Below are 13391 nucleotides of genomic sequence, written 5' to 3' on the forward strand. Positions count from 1 at the left end.
TAAAAATTGCCGTACATTAGAAATAAAAAAGGATAAAGTCAGCACTTGGATTACATCTCTGAACATAGACTATAAGCTCTGATGTCATAGTCCATGTCTTCCTGAACATACACTAGAGGCTCTGATGGCATAGTCCATGACTTACTAAACCTGGGTTCCCAGTGAAAAGAGTAATTACAGTGCACAGTTGCTTTTAGTTTCTTTCTCTCTAGGAAGAGTGGAGAAGCATGAATGTGAGCATTATTGATCTCATACCTCATTTTAGAGTCAAAGGAGGTAAACAACTCCAAACATCTTTAAACGGAGCTGGATTCTAATCAGAAAATTAAGTTGTACAGATAAGTTATCATGATAAAAATGATAGTGGTATCATAATCCCTTAAAAATGAGTCATAAAAGACCTCTGATTTTAAGGTAAGAGAAACAGAGTTGACTTAAAATAGATAAGTAACTGTGGACCTGGCATTCAATATGGGACCCTTTCATAAAAAAGCATCTTACCATCTGCCCATAGTCATTTTACAAATTGTAAATAGAATTTCTTAAAGATAGGTGCACTGGCTAAAGATATGTAACTAGAAAATATACAAGGTGGGGTTTAAATGTATAATTACTGGGGACAAGGCCAAATATGGGGTCATTATGGTATATACTGTTTTCAAGAAGCTGGATGGGAAGACTTAAGTGGAATGAATCTTCCTCATTCTTTTTGCTTCATCCCCAATAAAGCCTAATGCAATGAGTGCTCAGTATAGACCTTTTAACTCACCTCTGAGCTAGCAATCATTTTCTATATGGTAACTTGCTAATATTGAATTTAGAGGGTGCACTATTTCCATTATTTTTTACATAGCTTATACACACTTGATTAAAACACTTGGTGATGATCATGAGGTATACTGTTGTGACACAGTTACAAACATAATTTCTGCTTAATTCAACTGAAAGGAAAAACTTCATATCATCCTCCAACCTTACTATGCAGAATCAGTGTTGCTTTCACATGAGTGTACTATGGAGAAAAAGCTCATTTTATCTGAGCTTGCTCCATGTGGTGGCATGAATGTGAATTGTTCCCCATAGCCTTCTGTGTTTGTGATTTATCAAGCTTCATGATTAATCCTCAGATGGCAGAGCTTTTGGGAGGTGGAGCCTTGATGGAAGGAGTATGTCATTGCAGGTGAGTCTTGAGGTTTACTACTCTTATCATTGGGTGTTCTAGCTCATTCACTGTACTTCTCTCCTGATGCTGTCAAAATGGAATGAAGTTTCCTTTCAAAAGAATGAGTCAGAAATAAGCACTTTCCTTTTATAAACTACTTCTGGTTGAGTGTTTTGTCCCAGCAATTGAAAGCTAATTGATGCTCTACTCAAGTTGAAGTCTTGTCCTGTCACTCAAAGCATTGATTGTAACTAAGGGTTCACAACCTAAGTGAAAAGTTCCAGTTTTACTCAGCAGTATTACTAAAATTTTATTAAGATGGGAAGTGAATTTGACTAGGAATAGGAAATGGAACAGCTATAAGAAAAGCTGCATAAGTCATTTTTGAGAAATTTCAGGGAATATATATGTTGCATAATGTTCAAAGAGTTTGAGAGACAATTTTTTACTATGTAACTGTATTATTTATTATTATTATTATTATTATTATTTTGGTTTTGCAAGGTAGGGTCTCACTCTAGATCAGACTGACCTAGAATTCACTATGTATTCTCAGAGTGGCCTCGAAATCTCAGCAGTCCTCCTGCCTCTGCCTCTTGAGTGCTGGGATTAAAGGCATACGCCACCACACCCAGCTATTCTTTTCATTTTAAAATGTTTAATTGAGCTGGGTGTGGTGGCCCATGCCTTTAATCCCAGCACTCGGGAGGCAGAGGTAGGAGGATTGCCATGAGTTCAAGGCCACCCTGAGATGACAGAGTTAATTCCAGGTCAGCCTGGACCAGAGTGAGACCCTACCTCAAAAAAAAAAAAAAAAAGTTTAATTGAATGTCTAAATAATTAAGAGAATTAATGGAACAATAAGTGATTTTTCTCTCTCCCATTGAACTACATGTAGAATGGCTTCTTCCAGCTTTCTGTCAGCTGGTCTATATGAGGAGGTTATCAGTTCAGTTCCAGCAGGAGTTCTCAGTGGCCTTGCAGCCCAAGTATGTGGAGTCTTCGGAAATAGGGTCTTACCTTCGATTCCTGGTGGGAAACCAAGGGCCTTGGCAATGGCCTATAATGTTGTGAGGGCATCTGGGACCTCCCTGGTCAATAACTCATTGGAAGGTATCCCATCCCTGGCCCTGAAAATTTTCTGGCAATGATCTACGGCTCCTGAGTGTTCCATTGTCCAAAATCAGAGAATTCCATATGATTTATTTATATCTTCTTAGATTTTGATTAGCCCTCCCTCCACCTTTCCTTAAGTAGTTTCATGTTTTGCTTCATTTAATAAATACCAATATTATTCTTCCCATCTGTTTGCTTTCTGTTTACTTCTCAGCCTCTTAGCCAAATTCCAAAAGCAACTTTTTAAATTCCCCTAGATAAATGTTCAGATCAGAAACTGTTTAATCCTGTACAGAGAGTTTTGTTTCTACAGACTTGAAAAAAAGCTATAAAAAATAAAATCAAGCTGGAAATGTTGGAGCTTTAGAGTATTTGGGGGTAGCATGCTATTATAACAGCAATTAAAAAAACTAATCATTTTCATTTTATATGAATATTGTTGGCTTGTGTTTTTGCTTTAGTTTAAATTGTGCACATTAACATGGATACACAGACCAAAGGGAAGTAACTTGCATTTTATAAACACAATTAGCATTAATAGAATGTATGCACTCTGATAGTTTAGATGACATAGCCCTGTTAATTTTCTTCCCTGGATAGATTTAAGTGATTCAGAATATATTCCTTTCTAATTAGATTGTTCTAACAAGAATAACTCAATCTGATATGCATTTAGATATGAAAAGAATAGGACTTCTAGAGTTTTAACAACATAATGAGATTTTAATTTTTTTTGCTGTACATCAAGGTTTCAAAGATAACTTTAAAATTATTCCTACAGTGCTTGTTTTCTCTACTTAGAAATATCATTGTGAATAAAGTGATTTTTTTTAATGTAACAAAATGTTGCCTGTACCCAAGGGATGACATTATAATTGTGTTATTATTCAAGTAGGTTTTATGTTCTTAAGAAAATATTCCATTTAAAGATTTTTAAAAACAGTTTTATCTAACTCAGCATGAACTTTGAATAGGATGGAATTAAAGCTACAAAATTCCCACAAAATAAATTTATTCACCCATCACACATGTCAACTCATTGCATTAAATTCCTTTGTGTAATTTGTTGTGTATTTCAAGAGTTTAGAAAGTGAGCTGCCTATAATATATTATTTTATTAATTGGATATTTTTCCCTAAGGAATATGGTGACTATATCACCAAAGCTAGCAACTTCTCAGATATTAACATTTAAGAGGGTACTCACATAATTTTGAAGACATTATTTGCAAAGTAGTTAATTCTATATTGAACAAATACTTGAAACTTTCAGTTCTATTGATGAAAGAATTTGTTTCCACCTAGTTGCCCATGAGGCTATTTCCACCCCTCCCCTATTTCAGGCTTTTTTTTTTTTTTTTCTTGAGGGTAGATAAAATAAATCTTGCCTATGACTCATCATCAACTTCTCACTGGACTGAAAGTTTAATGCTGCAAATAGAAATAATCAATTAAATATCCCAGATAATTGATCCTACTTTTCACATCAAAAGCTTAAGATAACTAAATATAGTGAGAAATTTATCTGTGTAGTGTTTTCAAGAATTGTCAAGAATTCTAGATAACATGATATGAATTAAATTGCCTCCTTGGATTCCTGAACTTTTCTTATACTGCCCTCATTGTAGACCATGTTCTTTTTTTTTTTTTTTTTTAATGTGTAGCCCAGGCTGGCCTCGAACTCCTGATCCTCCTGTCTCTGCCTCTTCAGCAATATCCTACCGGCATGCACCACCACAACTGGCAAGACCATGTTCTAACTGGAGTTCATAATGCCGCAGAAATCAGTAGAATACTCTGGAAAGATACATGAAGAGATATACTTTACTTCTGCCCTTTGCTCAAGCTTCTATAACATAATTCCAGCAACTGAGTACTTCGAACAAGAGGCTTTTATCCTGCTTGCACATGACCATCCTGTGTGTTACACATCCCTACTGTCTCTGTGACTCACTATTTCCTCGTCTAAGGACCCTGGTTGAATTGTGCTAGATGACCTTCTTTACCCTGATTTCCAATTTAAAGGCCCTATTTTCAAAGACATTAATGTGCATAAATGTACAGTTAATAGCCTTAAAACATGACTTTGGGGGTAGCATAAATCAGTCCATAATATAGCTAAATTAATTTTCTGATAAACAATCCTTCTGTACTCATTCCAGCACCACTTCTTAAAGTAGATTATTGTTGAGCCTTGAGAGGCCTGGGTGTGAGGCCCAGTGGAACTTCCTAAGCCTAGCTAAAATTTGGTGATCTGCCTCGGTAAGCTACACCTAATGGCTTCTGGCCTGCTACCTCCACGTAGGAGTTGGAATTCCCGCATGCGCACTTGGGAACAATCATCTCAAAGGTCGCGGTTTTATTGGCCCTTACCTCTCCCCCCATCCTAAATCCCTGCCTTCATTCTCAACATTATATAGACAACTGCTTGTAACAATAAAGTGAGTTCCTACTTCAACAAGACTCCCGACTCAGTGTGGTTTCTCTCTGGTGACTAGGAGAGGTTCTGAGTTATCTGATGTTCACCCCTTCTTCCTCAACCCCTTGAGAGGAACCAACAGCCCTGGTCCCTCCTCAGCACTACCTACCCCCTGGGGAGGAGCCTGGCATCTGGCACCCAACATGGGGCTCCGGGAACCCAGCGGACTAGTGCCCTGTGAGAGGCATTCTCGAGGCGGTCAATCGGTGTGTGGGTGAGCATACCCTCATAAGTTATGAGGCAGGTTTTCATATTTAATGTGTTAAACTTTGCTTCTATAACCTGAACTTGCTTGTCAGCATCTCTTCATTCTCTTTCTCTTTCCTTTTACTTTTAGTTACCCAGCAAGGAGCATCTGCAGCTTTTGTATTTCTGAATGGGTCATGGCAAGCTTCATCTGTGGCTTTTGTATTTCTGAACAAGTCATATGTCCTTAGTGGACACACTGTGTGGATTTTGACCTTTAGGCTTGGGCTTCCTTCTCTCTCTCTCTCTCTCTGTCTCCCTCTCTCTGCTTGGGCCTGTGAAGGCAGGCCAGCTTTTTCTGCCATTATAGAACTTCCCCTGGATCTGTAAGCTTCTATAAATATCCCTTCCTCCATAACTGTGCTTGGTCTGGAAGTTCATCTCAGTAAACCTGAAGCTGTCTGATACAGAACTTGGTACCAAGGAGTGGACTGAGATGAACCTGACTATGTGGATGTTGATCTTTTGGAACCTTTGTTTTGGAAGAGTAGGCATGGACTTGGTACTTGCAACTGAAGGTGTCTACTGGAGTGGTAAGCCAAATATTATGAACTATTCTGATGAGATTCTAAGAATACTAAGTGCAGACAGCATTGAACTTCAAGGTTTGGCTTATGAGCTTTCTTAGGGAAAAGAAAGACTGCAGAGGACTTTGTTGGAACTGGGATACTGGCATAAGGGCTGGCTGCATCCTTCTGCCCAGGCCCAGAGAGTTTGATCAAGTTAAATTTGTAATGGACTGATGTGCATATGTAGGAAAAAATTTTCAGGCTAAACCTAAATGCCATGAGTAAAGTTATTTTTCAACTGTTTTCAGACTCTTAAGGATATTCTAAAAGTTTTATATAGGGACATAGTCTTAATCTAAATTCATCTTACATTAGACACAGGTGATGCCTATGCTAGGTGGGTTAGAAAGTCATAAGTACAGATGTAATTGGAGGTTTAACCAGGTTAAACATAGACAAAAATCTATCACCTTGTGTTTTGCAAAAGGGTAAATTTGCAATGTAAAAACAAACAACTTCAAAATAGGATAAAAAATGTCAGGTTTCCTATCTCTCTGCTCTATAATTTCATTTTGCTCTTGCTTTCCAACATATGCTACTTAAATTCATGGAAAACTGGACTTGAAATAATGGATAAAACACCCTTTATTTCAGACCCCATACAAGTTTAAGCCACATGTCCCCAGACTCTGACTAGAGACAAAATGGCAAATTGTCTCTGACAAAGACAAAGGAGTACAACATATAACTGTGGTTCTCTTTAGTTCTTCTCTTTTAAACACCTAGAGTCACATCTGTTAGATAAAGTTTCTCAAAATGTTAAATAGGTAAACTGAGTCAAGGTATTTGACCAGGTTACAAACTCCTTACATAAGATAAGCATCAGACTTACCTAATATGTATATCAGGGGAAGGGTCCCTTCATTAAAACATTTAATTAGATTAAATCTAATGTTTACCTGATGCCAAGGTTTTAATCAATGGAGAAACTGAGTCTTATAAGACCTCACTCATTAACAGGTCACTGATACTAACTTGTTATGATTTAAGGGTTATAAAACTGGTTTTAAGACCCTCAGTAAAGTAAATTAGGTTCCTCTTTTCATCAAGGTTTTAACTATTCTTAAGGCTCACAGAGAAGTGGATATTTTCCAAAGGTGAAATACTCATACCTAAAGACATTGTAACTTTAAAAATAGTTTCTGTCTTATTTATGCTAATTCTATTGAATGGTCATAACTAGGTTTAATCACTTAGGTTTAAGTGATTTAATTTCAGTAATGATAACTTTCATCTTCCAGGGATATGTAAGGATAGCTTGCTTAAGCTTTATCAAATTTAAGTCATGGGTAGAACATAAAATTGTTTTATGTTAATAAGTTTCTGTGATACATACAATCAATAACTATCAAGCTTAAGCCAAAATCATGGGTTGACAAATAATATTTTTATTTCAAAAATATTTATCAAGGGTTATATTAAAATTTAGCTAGCTGTTTTGGTTTAAAATTGTTAAACTCTATGGTTCTATTTCCAATATTCCCTGGGTAATTTGTACCAACACAGGTATCTAAACTAATCAGAGATGTTTTCAAACACAGGTGCTAAAAATTTCTAAGTTAAATGAGTTAGTCTATAAATCAATTGGTACTGTTTTCAAGTCGGGTGACAGGTTCTGCCTGTGTTTATAAATATTAAATATTTTAAATATGAGATATAAGTATTATATATTTAAAATATGAGCTATGTCTACTTTTTATACCTCATATATAAGGCTTATACTACCATAGTACAACTAAAATTTTAAAGATAGGAAAATCAGACACTCAAGTCCCAATTACAAAAAAAAGGGGGGTGATCATTACCCCCACATGACCAACAGAAAAAGCATTATTCACCCTAAATATTTTAAATTTTTCTAAAGCTATATGGGTAAGATGGAGGGACCCATTGAAATTGCTCAGCAACTATCCCCATCCCCGTCCAGCTTTTCCCAATGTTTCCTCTGGAACTTGCATTTGGGCCCCATCTTCCCCTAATAATTCCAGTATAGATGTGAGATACTTTCATCCTTCCTTCTGTACTTTTAACACAACTGAGCCCAATGCTCCATGCTGCCTGCCTTCTGGAGTGGTTTATGTTTGTGGAGATGGGATGGCCTATGACTTTCTGCCCACCAATTGGACGGGCCTTTGTGCCCCATCTACCTTAATCCCAGATGTAGATATCATTCCTGGAAGCTAGATTCTCTGGCTGAGGTAGTCCTACAAAACATGAGGGGACTAAACCTACTAACGGCCAAAAAGGGAGGCATATGCTTGTTTTTACAGGAAAAATGCTGCTTTTACACCAATAAATCGGGAATCCTTCAGAACAAGATCAAAAAACTTCAAGAGGCCTGGAGAAGAGATGGTGGGACCTCCAGGATAGACCACTGTGGATGGGCTTACATGGCTTCTTACCCTATATCCTCCCTCTACTTAGGCCCCTCCTTCCCCTCCTCCTTATTCTCACTGTAGGATTTTGTGTAATTAACAAAATAACACAATTCATTTACCAGCGGCTAGAGCCAATAACACTCCACCAGGTTGAGATACATTACCACAGGCTGGCAACTCAGGAATTAAGTTCCTCAGATGACCCACTGCCACCTCTGCCCTCCGTGTGACCAATGAGGGGTAAGATCTAAGACTTACTGAGACAACCTAAGACAAGCCATGGAGTGGGTTCTCAGTGAGCTAAACTCCTGGTACCCAGTGATGGGTAAGATCCCCAGAGGGAGACAACCTAAGACAGGGGTGAGGGTGACTAATGCTCTTACAAAAACAAAAGAGGGAGATGTTGAGCCTTGAGAGGCCTGGGTGTGAGGCCTAATGGAACTTCCTGAGCCTAGATAAAGTTTGGTGATCTGCCTCAGGCCAGCTATGCCTAATGGCTTCTGGACTGCTACTTCCACGTAGGAGTTGGAACTCCCGCATGTGCGCTTGGGACCAATCATCTCAAAGGTCACAGTTTACTATTGGCCCTTACCTCTTCCCGCATCCTAAAATCCCTGCCTTCATTCTCAACATTATATAGGCAACTGCTTGTAACAATAAAGCAAGTTCCTGCTTCCACAAGACTCACGACTCAGTGTGGTTTTTCTCCAGTGATTAGGAGAGGTTCTGAGTCATCCGGCGTTCATCCCTTCTTCCTTAACTCCTTGGGAGGAACCAGTTGGCCTGGTTCCTCCTCAGCACTACCCACTGGGGGAGCCTGGCAGATTATGATTATACATCTTTGCCTATCTTTAGTATAAACCACAGATGTAAGTGGAATATTTATAAACTAGCCTATGGCTCACATGATCTCTTTCCTTGAGTAATGCTGTGAATGAAAGAAAGCTTCATTAGTCTGCATTCTAGAATATAACCATCTTGGATCCCAGCCTTCTCTCAATTGATATCTATGACAAGCAAGAAAACTATCCTTGTTGACAGAATTCACTGGAACATGAAAGATAAATTCTACCTGAATTGCATAGCCTGTTCTGATCAACACAGATGTATATATATCATAGTGTGTGTGTATTTAATAGCATGGGCTATTAGATCATTGAAGGAATTCTTTAAGTTTTCTGAGGTAGGGTCTCACTCTAGCTCAGGCTGACCTGGAATTCACTATATAGTCTCAGGGTGGCCTCGAACTCATGGCAATCAACCTATCTCTGCCTGGGATTAAAGGCGTGCACCACTATGCCTGGCTATTCAAGGACTTTTATACCTCAAAATAAAAATTAAATATGTGATCCTCTAGCTTGTTTGCACTAGTGTTCAAATTGGGAATAATTTAAATTCTTTTATCAATAAAAATGATGATATGTAATTTTATTAATTACCTGTATCATTTTAAATAAATAAATATTATTCAAATTTATTCTTCAAAAACATGAAGAAGACAAGGTATATGGTGTACTGGTAATTGCAAGGTTAAAATAAATTGCAAAAGGAAGTATTAGTAGTCTAATTGCTCTTCCCTAGAACCTTTACTAACATTAATGAGTATTTGGGTAATTGCCCTTTGAACTATATGAGAAAGAAGTGGTGATAGTTGCACTGCTTTTTTTTTTGTTAGACTTATTTTGTTGTCAAATATATTTCACAAAAGGCCAAAAAACTTAAGTCTAAAATATCTCCAATTATCATATAAATATTCTTAAACAACATGAGTTACTAGTTTCTTTTAAATACACCTTTGAAATTAAGAATAGAAGGAATTACTATGATTTTCTAAGTACATATTGATTGGCTCACCCTATAAGCATTAAGGTGATGGGTTTGGCTATGTGTTTTATTTCTTTCCTGTCCCACTATTTTATCATATAGATTATATTGTATGTACTTTAGTAAGATTTTAAATATTTACATGTGGTTATAAAACTCAAATTATTAAATTCATTTTTCAAATTCTCATGATTTAAGTTTCTTAATTTAATAATTTATTCCTTCATTCTTCTCTGGTTGCTTCATTGTGTCCATTTAGATTTATGGTTATTTTATAAAGCTACTGAAACAAATGCTTTTGTTATGCCATATTATTTGCATAACAATGCACATGGTAATATGCTCAGCTTCAGGTGTGTCCAGCATCTCACATTCATGTGGATCAAGGCAAACTAGGCCATTCAACACCAGCTCCACAAGAGCTACTTTTGATGCATTCCAGGCAAGACAAAAGGACCATTTCCCCATGGACAAACCCAAGTGCAAAACAAATAACACAAGAAATCAAGGCACCATATGCCTACCAAGAATGCTTTGTCCCATAGTGGAAACCACTAATGAAAACTACTTCCAGGAAACTCCAAAGAATTCCATAATGCAATTACAATAAGTACCTTCAAAAACTTAATTAGACCATAAACAGCTGAATGAAAATAATGAGAAACAACAAAAAGAACTCCTAGAGAGTGAAATTAACTCAAAGAAGACATGCATAATCAGATGTAGGAATGAATTTCAAAAGATAAAAAATGTCAAACCAAGTAATGAAAATTGATTCCAATAAAGAGATAGAGATGTGGAAAGAAAAATTTAATGGAAATCAAAAATGAAATAACACATTTAGAAGGCTCCCAAGAAAGTCTGTCTAACAGAATAGATCATGTAGAGGGACTGAGGATGAGACACAGGAGATAGACTGAGCGACTAACATTAATGACAAATATGGCAGTTCAAAAAAAAACATATGAACGGATCACAAGGGAACTATGGAACACCTTCAAAATACCAAACATTAAAATAATGGGCATATAAGAAGGGGAAGAACTACAGGCCAAGGTATAGATAATATATTCAATAAAATTATAGAAAATAATTTCCCAAGTCTTAAAAAAGACAGGCCTATCCAAATACAGGTGAAACACAGGATACCAAATAGATAGGACTAAAGAAGAAATTCACCTCATCACATTATAGTTAAAACACTAAACACAGAAAACAAAGAGAGAGTACTAAAAGCTACAATACAGAAACAGCTCATTACTTACAAAGGTAAGCCTATTAGCATCACACCCAATTTTTCAATGGAAACTCTAGAAAACAGAAGAGCTTAGAATAGAGAATTTCAAATTTTGAAAGACCATGGCAGCCAACCCAAACTACTATACCAAGAAAAATTATCCCTCATAATTAGAAATAGAAAGAAAAGCCTTTTAAAGAATACTGGATAAACTAGTTCATACTGAAGATAAGAATAAACATACTAAAGAGGCTACAGAAGGGACAGAACAACAATCAAAAGTAGAACAAGGGCTGGAGAAATGGCTTAGTGGTTAAGCACTTGCTTGTGAAGCCTAAGGACCCCAGTTTGAGGCTCGATGTTCTAGGACACAAGGGAGTGCAGGTGTCTGGAGTTCATTTGCAGTGGCTTGATGCCCTGGCATACCCGTTCTCTCTCTCTAACTGCCTCTTTCTCTGTTTGTCACTCTCAAATAAATAAAAAATAAATAAATAAAATATTAAAATATATTTTTTTAAAGTAGAACAAATATTAAGACAAATAAAGATCAAGAAAAACACCAAACTCCACAGGGTCTTCAACTTAATAGGCATAAACTCACACCTCTCAGTTATATTTCTGAATAACAATGAACTAAACTTCTCAATTAAAACAAGCAAGTTAAGAGGCTGGATCCAAAAATTGCATCCATCCATTTGGTTAAGTAAAAAACCAAACGTACTATTAAAGACATATACCACCTTAGGGTGAAATGATGGAAATGGATGTTCAAAGCAAGTGGAAATAAAGAACAACCAGCTGTGGCTATACTAATATTTGACAAAATAGACTTTAAACTAAAAGTAAACAAAAGAGATAAAGAAAGCCACTTTATACTCATTAAGGGAACAATTCACCAAGAGGATATTATAATTGTAAACATGTATGTACCAAAAACAGATGTATCACATTTTATAAAGCAAAATACATAATATACATTAAATGAGAAATAAATCCCAACACAATGATATCTGATGACATTAATATTCCACTACTGTCAATAGACTCATCATCTACATAGAAAATAAATAGAGTGGAGCTAAACACCATAGATCAAATGAACTTAGACATCTACAGAACATACTATCCAAATTCAAACACCTTCTCAACAGCACATGGAACCTCCTCTAAAATATTAGAACATAAACCAAGTGTAAACAAATTTAAGAAAATTGACATAACTCTTTGCACTGTATCTGACCACAATAAAATAAAGCTAGAAATCAACAAGAAAACACACAAACTCCTAGAGACTGAACAACACACTACTCAGCAATGAACGGGTCAGTGAAGAAAGTGAAATAAAAATTCCTAGAAGTGAATGAGAATGAAAATACATGCCAAAATTTATGAGAGACAACGAAGGCACTGTTAAGAGGGAAGATTATACCTCTAAATGCCTACATAAAAATAGAATGATCTCAAATAAATAACAAACTATGAAGACTTTGTAATAATAAGAAAAATCTAAACCCAATAATAGCACACAGAAAGAAATAGTCAATATCAGGGCAGAAAACTGAATTAGACATGAAGAAAGCAATTTACACAATTTTAAATATTGATGAAAAAAGAGTTGCTTATTTGAGAAAACAAACAAGATCAATAAAAACCCTGCATAAATTAATTAAAAGAAAAAGAGAGAAGACTCTAATCAACAATATTAGTGATAAATAAAGATGCTAAAGAAATAAGAAGGGCTGGAGAGATGGCTTAGCGGTTAAGTGCTTGCCTGTGAAACCTAAGGACTCCGGTGCACAAGGGGGCGCACGCGGAGTTCGTTTGCAGAGGCTGGAAGCCCCAGCGGGCCCATTCTCTCTCCCTCTATCTGTCTTTCTCTCTGTGTCTGTCGCTCTCAAATAAATAAATAAATGAATAATTTAAAAAATTTAAGAAATAAGAAAAGTCATTAGACAACATTACAAAAACCTATTTTCCACAAATTGAAAAATCTGAAAGAAATGGAAGAATTTCTTGATTCATATGATCTGGCAAAGTTAAATACAGAAGAAATAAATTACCTGGATAGAGTTATAACATCTAATGAGACTGAAAGAATAATTAATAGCCTCCCAATCACAAGAGTCCAGGTCTAGATTGATTTGGTGCTTAATTCCACCTAATCTTTATAAAAAATCTAAAACAACTGCTTCTCAAGTTATTTCACAAAGTTAACAACGAGGGAGTGATCCCTTACTCAATCTATGAAGCCAGCATTACACTAATATGAGAACCAGACAGAGACACAGCCAGAAAATAAAATTATAGACCAGTATCCCTGATGAATGTTGACAAAAAAATTTTCAATAAAACCATGCAAACGTTCTAGAGCCCAGGAAACA

The 13391-nt window shown here is 36.3% G+C and overlaps 1 pseudogene; it reads left to right on the forward strand.

The window, feature by feature from the left end:
• Positions 1-4899: 4899 nt before the first annotated feature.
• LOC101603883 overlaps positions 4900-13391 on the forward strand; it is a 46107-nt pseudogene continuing 37615 nt past the window's right edge.

This window comes from Jaculus jaculus, chromosome 1 (genome assembly GCF_020740685.1).
Source record: "Jaculus jaculus isolate mJacJac1 chromosome 1, mJacJac1.mat.Y.cur, whole genome shotgun sequence".
Lineage (NCBI taxonomy): Eukaryota > Metazoa > Chordata > Mammalia > Rodentia > Dipodidae > Jaculus > Jaculus jaculus.